Source organism: Orycteropus afer, unplaced genomic scaffold (assembly GCF_000298275.1).
Source record: "Orycteropus afer afer isolate SDZICR_OR568_19922 unplaced genomic scaffold, OryAfe1.0 scaffold00922, whole genome shotgun sequence".
Lineage (NCBI taxonomy): Eukaryota > Metazoa > Chordata > Mammalia > Tubulidentata > Orycteropodidae > Orycteropus > Orycteropus afer.
The window spans coordinates 481855-488777 of record NW_006922509.1 but is presented as its reverse complement, the minus strand read 5'-3'; the positions used below and the strand labels follow the sequence as shown (position 1 = coordinate 488777).

The following is a 6923-nucleotide window of genomic DNA, read 5'->3' as shown; positions in this document are numbered from 1 at the left end:
GGAGATGAGATCCTAGAGGGTGAGCCATGTCCAGTGTCTGCTAAAAGTCACACAGTCAGAGCGCAGAACCACGTGACCCCTAGGCTCCATCAAGTTCCCTAGGTGTTGGGCGAGGCCTGGGAAGGAAGATGAGGCCATCTATTTCCATAATGATATTGCCTTGGAAACCCAAGGAGGGGTCACTATGAGTCCAGTCCCACTCGATGGCACATAACAATGCCTGAGGCTGTGAGAGGCTTTGAAAAAATGCAAAACAACTGTGCAGCAAGCTGATGCCTGGGAACCTGGGGGATGGGAGCTAAACACTCAAACAGGAGCAACATGCAGAAGACCACATGTTGTTGTTGTTGTTATGCACCATCAAGACAGACCCCTCCTTGTGTTTCTGAGGTGGTATCACTACGGAAGTAGATTCCTAAACTTCCTTCCAAGGAGTGGCCGGTTGGTTTGAACCGCCAACCTTCTGGTTAGCAGTTAAGTGCCTTAGGATCTACCCTACCAGAGCTCCTAAAAGACCACATAGGCTGATTGAAATGAAAACAATATAGAGGACTCCTTTCACACATTCATAAATATGGGAAAAGTGACTGCACCTGGTCAGGGAGGGCAGGGCAGTGGGAGAAGCAATGAAGGGTAGTAGCTGATCCTTTAGGGCAGGGACTAGGGGCCAGCTTCTACCTAGCTAAGAGTGACAGCATTATAAGGAAAGAGAGAAAGCACTATAATTAATAATTAAACTATGGACAGTTTTGGATCCAGTAATCAGATGTTCTGTAGGTTATATATTGGTTTAGGAATTAGCCCGATAGAGGTTTTTGGGTCACAGACTCTTCAGTAACAATACTGTGTTTTTTTCCTTTATCTTATGATGCTTTTGATATTTGTCACTGCTAAAAAATTGGAATTTTTTGATTTCTTTGCTCATTCTAAATAGTAATTCACTTTCATTCTTGTTTTTGTTCTTGTTAGATGTCATCAAGTTGCTTATGACTCATAGGGACATCATGTATGACAGATTAGAACTGTCTTCTTGACTATAATCTTATACAAACAAAAGCATATCAGTAGGTCTTTTTCCCACAGAACTGCTTGGGAGCTCAAACCAAACTTTCAGTTAGCAGACATGTGCTAAACTGTTTGTGCCTATTTTCGATATTTTTCTATCTATAGTCATTCAAAGGGGCTACCAACACCTGGATAAAACCTGAGTATGTGGCAGAAGCACACGTACAATAGGAACCCTTTGTAGGAAACCATATTTGAAAGGCAGTGTGAGGCCAGATAACATTGGACTTTTAGGCCATCAAAAGGAAGTGAAATTATAGTCGTAGTTCAGTGAGCATACACAAAATCATTTTAAGAAGGTAATGACTGCTAACCAGAAGGCTGGCGGTTCAAACCCACCAGCCACTCCTCGGAAGGAAGGTTGGGCAATCCTACTTCCGTAGTGATAACTGCCTCGGAAACCCAAGGAGGGGTCGCTATGAGTCGGGGCCGACTCAACGGCACATAACAACAACAACAACAACATCTTGTGTTAAAAATATCACTCTGAGTCATTTGTGAAGATTATTTTAGGTGGAGATAGAAAACATGAAAGAGCCCTGGTGGCTCAATGGTTAAAGTTCTTGGCTGTTAACCAAAAAGCCATTGATTTGAACCAACCAGCCACTCTTTGGGAGAAAGATGTGACAGTCTGATTTCATAAAGATTTACAGCCTTGAAAACTCTGTGGTCCAGTTTTACTGCCTGAGGCACTTGACTGCTAACCAGAAGGCTGGAGGTTCAAACCCACCAGCCACTCCTTGGAAGGAGGGTTGGGCAATCTACTTCCGTAGTGATTCTGCCTGGGAAACCCAAGGAAGAGTCACTATGACTCAGGCCCAAGTTGACGGCACATAACAACAACATAGAGTTGCTGAGTCAGAGACGACTTGATGCCAGTGAGGTGGGTTGAACAAGCACAGAATCGGACACCAGTTAGGCATGTGTTTCCTTAGAGGCTTAGAAGCCACAGAATCGGACACCAGTTAGACATGTGTTTCCTTAGAAGCTTAGAAGCCGGTGACTGGGTCCAGAGTTTTTTAATAAAATGAAGAAGTGGAAATGCTTAAAGAAAATGGAAAAAATAAAATGCTGTAAACAAAAAGAGATGTTTGATACATTAATTGTTGGGAATAAATAGAAAGTAGGAGTTGTACGGGCATTTGTGGTGAGCATCTGGGTAAGTGATCGTTTTTTATAGGGGAGAAAAAAGCTGAAAGAAATATCTGGGACTCGTGAAAATTTAAATATCAGTAAACCTAATGAAAGTTGAAAAGAGGAAATGATCAGAGATATTCAGAGCCATACGAACGCAAAGGTGAAGATTCCTAAGATTTATAGTGTTTTCAATAGTACTAAACTTTGCTGAGATATTGAAATCAGTAAAAATAGAACTGTGTTCATTGAGATTGAATCTAAAATTAATTTGGCAAGAATGAATTAAATAACCAGGGACTAAAAAAAAATCACTGCCATCGAGCCAGACCCGACTCATAGCGACCCCTCCTTGGGTTTCCGAGGTGGTATCTCTACGGGAGTAGATTGCCCAGCTTTCCTTCTGAGGAGTGCCTGGTGGTTTGAACTGCCAGCCTTCTGGTTAGCAGTCAAATTCCTTAAACACAATGCCACCAGAGCTCCTAATCTGGGATAGTTAGGGCTTTTTGCTGGACTGGAATGTGTTGAAGAGTGAATAAGATGGAAGGACATGACCCTATATAGAAAATCCTATCATGGAGAGTTTATTGAGAGAAGCAGAGAAATGGGACCAATTGAGGTAAGTATCGTCTCTTTGAAAAAAGTGGAAAGGAACCATGTCTAATTAATTTATTTGCAGAATAAGGAAATCCATTCATCTGGAAAATAAACAAATAGAAATGGAGAATTTGATGATTTAGGAAAGAAAACACAACCAGAGACTTAATTGACTGCTTTAGTTTGGATCCCCCCTGAAACTGACTGTGAGACAAACGCTCAAGTCAAAGTACTTCATTTGAAAGATTCAGGAACACTACTAGAAAGACAGTGGGAAACTGAAACAAGAAAGAGGCAGTAGCCAGTAAAGTTCCAATATCAAGTTAGCTACCACCATGAGAAATCAGTTTGTTACACCATGTGAGAGAAAAAGAGTTGGGATATACTTGTGTGAGAGCAGTTTCCAGGTTGTGATTTCTCATCACTTTGGCTTTCTCTGATAGAATCCAGCAGCTTTGCTTGGAGATAGCCCACAGGCAGAGATGCATGTAAAAGCAAATATCGCTTTATTGCGCTACAGCCTGCATTTTTCACAAATTGAAATATCGTGGCAACCCTGCATTGAGCCCTTTCTCCAACATCATGTGTTCACTTCATGTCTCTGTGTCACATTTTGGTAATTCTCACAATATTTCAAACTTCTTAGTGACGTTATTACTCACATAAGTATAGGAGCCCTGGTAGTGTAGTGCCTCAGGCACTTGACTGCTAACCAGAAGGCTGGCAGTTCAAATGCACCAGCCACTCCTCGGAAGGAAGGTTGGGCAATCTACTTCCGAAGTGATACTGCCTCGGAAACCCAAGGAGGGGTCGCTATGAGTCGGGTCCAACTTGAAGGCATGTAACAACAACAAGACTACAGTACAGGGTAAACATAACTTTCACATGTAGTGGGAACCAAAAAAATTGTGTGACTTGCTTGATTGTAATATTTGCATTATTGGGGTATCCTGGAACCAAATCCGCAGTATCCCCGTGATATGTCTGTACTGGTAGATGGCGTACAGAATTATACATGCATTAGGTCATCATGGACCAAAATCAACTCAACAGCAACTAACAACGACAGCAAGGGCTTGGAGTGGGGTGACTACTACATTAGCCAAAGTCAAAAATAGATTTCTCTATACAGCTGAATATTATCAACTCAAAGTTAAGCTACATAATTCTACTTACAAAAGAAAATTTTACAAAGTTAACCAATCATTTTTCTCATTTGAACATTTTCAATTTATTACTATGGTGATCAAATAAAATGAAAGGTGTCATGTTTAAACTGTTTCCTTCAATAGCGTGTTTGGGCAGAATAGGTTGCAGAATAAAAGAAATGATTAATCATTTAAAATGAGAAATAATTTCTCATTCATTTAGTTTTTGTTATGGGATGACATGTGCAATTTATTAAATTCTTAAGTTTTATCACTTTGTCTAATGCTATTACCTGGTATTGTGGCTCCAGATGACAAAACTGAAAGAGACAGGAAACCTCATTCTGTTACCATTTAAATGATAAACAAAAAACCTTTGGATATTATAACTCTAATTGTTCATTAGTCATAAATTTTTATGTGAAGAAATATTTGAACCAGCAAGTGTACTTTATAATGGCTTGCATTGGCAGAATAATACCAATAAGTTTACAAAAATATTTTCTTTCCCTGTCAACCAATTCAATTCAGAGAAACGAAAACAGGGAGAAAGCTACAGTTTTAAATATCAACATTTTTTGGGAGGGAATGGTAACACTACTTGATCCAAAACTCTCATATCAAGTCCCAGTTGGTGGCTGATGATTCTGACAAGTTAGTATGCTCTCCACTTAACAGAATCCAGAGCTCTCAAGCTGTTATTCAACAGTAATTTTTATATGCTTTATATTAATATAATGTTTTATTTTAATAATGCTATCTTAAAATTCAGGAGCTCTGGTAGCACAGTGCCTAAGGCACTTGACTGCTATCCAGAAGCTGGCGGTTCAAACCCACCAGCCACTCCTCAGAAGGAAGGTTGGGCAATCCTACTTCTGTAGTGATACCACCTCAGAAACCCAAGGAGGGGTCGCTATGAGTCCGGACTGACTCAACAGCATGTAACAACAACAACAACATCTTAAAATTCTGACACCCTTTTTGACTTAGGAAAGAATATGACAATCAGTTGGACCTACTGAAAATCACAATGTTTAAAATGACAAATACTGACTTTAGTGTATGAAAGGGAAATAATCCAATGACTAAAGATATCTAGGTATTACAAGCATGGATTTTACAAACAAAATGAAGGAATTAACTACTTTTCATGGAAAATAAGGGAAACAAAATACATTTTTATATGAATTTTCATCTACTATTACATTTCCAAGGAGTTCTGGTAGCATAGTGGCTAAGGCACTTGACTGCTCACCAAATGGCTGGCGGTTCAAACCCACCAGCCACTCCTCAGAAGGAAGGTTGGGCAATCCTACTTCCGTAGTGATACTGCCTCGGAAACCCAAGGAGGGGTCGCTATGAGTCAGGGCTGACTCAACGGCACATAACAACAACAACAACAACAACAACATTACATTTCCAAGAATGACAGTTAAACTAGGTGAACTCAGTAATTAATCAACTAATGTTCTATTCTACACCCAAATATTACGTATATTTAAAGATGATATGGTCTTTAAAAGGTAATATCAGCAAAGCAGGGATGGATATAAAAAAAAGTCAATGACATAATCAAGAAATAAGTGCAGAAAAGTTAAAACTGTGAGTGTTCAGGTCAAAGTTACATCTAAAAAATGTAAAGAATTAATTACATACGTACACAAGCCTTATATTTATTAATATTTTTAATTTTTAAGCAAAAAGTTTAGTTTTAAAATTATGAATAAAATTATAATTGGTGCTAAGACTATTATCAATTGACAGAAAATTTGTAAGCATAACATGTTATACAAAACTTCATCTATGTCATTTGTTATTAAAGAAAAACACTGACTTTCTGAAGAATTCTTCTAGAGCTTTTGCACTAGTAGGGAAGATTTAAAGTTTATGAACTCTGAAGAAGTAGATACAGTCAGAAGAGAATAATTATTTTAATTGTGGTTTTCCTTTGACTCATTGTGGTAGTTAAAGTTATATGTCAGCTTGGCTGGAACTTGTTTTGAGTTGCTGGGCAGCTGGGTATAGTGATTCCCCGTGATGAGACAGGTAATCAACTCCATGGTGGAATCTTCCGTGAGCAGATGAGTAACAGCCTTAGAGCTGTGGTCTGCTTCCAGTATATAAGAAATTTTAAAGGTCTCTGAACGTTTTGGAACATCTGGATACTGCATTTACCCAAGTCTTCCTCTCAGTGGCCTGCCATGTTTTCTGCAAATCTTGAGACTGGCTCTGGACTTAATAGTGGCCTGTCATGTTGTCTGCCGATCTTGAAACTGTCTCTGGACTTCAACTAGTGGCCTGCAGTGTTGCTTGACAATCTTGGGACTGTGCCATTTTACTTGTTGACCTTGGGTTTGTCAGCCTCAGCAGCCAGCAGCTGCCCGAGCTGAGAGACACTTCCAGCCCCAGGGAGCCAGGAGCAAGAGACAGAGCTGAATCCTAATGTCCAAGAACCTTCACCTGGACCCTAGAGCTAGCTAGTTCTTTGAACTCGGACTTCTAGCTTCTTAAAATGTAAGAGAATAAACTCCTATTTGTCAAAGTCATCCACCTGTGGTATTTTCTGTTAGAGCAGCACTGAAGAACCAAAACACTCATCTAAAATTTTGCCTTTCTAAGGAAAGGAATTGATATTCCATGACAACATAGGTAAGTCAATTGAAATCATATTTACAGAATTCTTATTTAAACTATAAAAAATATGCTATATAGGCTCAAATCTAATGTTACTAGATTAATCAAAAAGGAGTTACAGAAAGATATCCAGTAAAGATGAAATAGCATGATTTCCTGTCAGGAAAATGAATTAGGTTCTATTTTGGTTTGCAATAGTAATGTATTTTACTGATGTTTCCCCATTTAAAACATTCCTATTTTTATCATTTCAGAATTCAAAAATTTCATAGTTACTAGAGCTGAAATAATAGAAAAAAATATCATTAATAAATATTTTTTTTTCTAACATGTTAAGACATATTT

The 6923-nt window shown here is 38.8% G+C and overlaps 1 protein-coding gene across 1 annotated transcript in view; it reads right to left on the bottom strand.

Moving 5' to 3' along the window:
- Window positions 1–6923, bottom strand: part of LOC122151948 (collagen alpha-1(V) chain-like) — a 67421-nt gene that overhangs the window by 4491 nt on the left and 56007 nt on the right. The window lies entirely within an intron of this gene.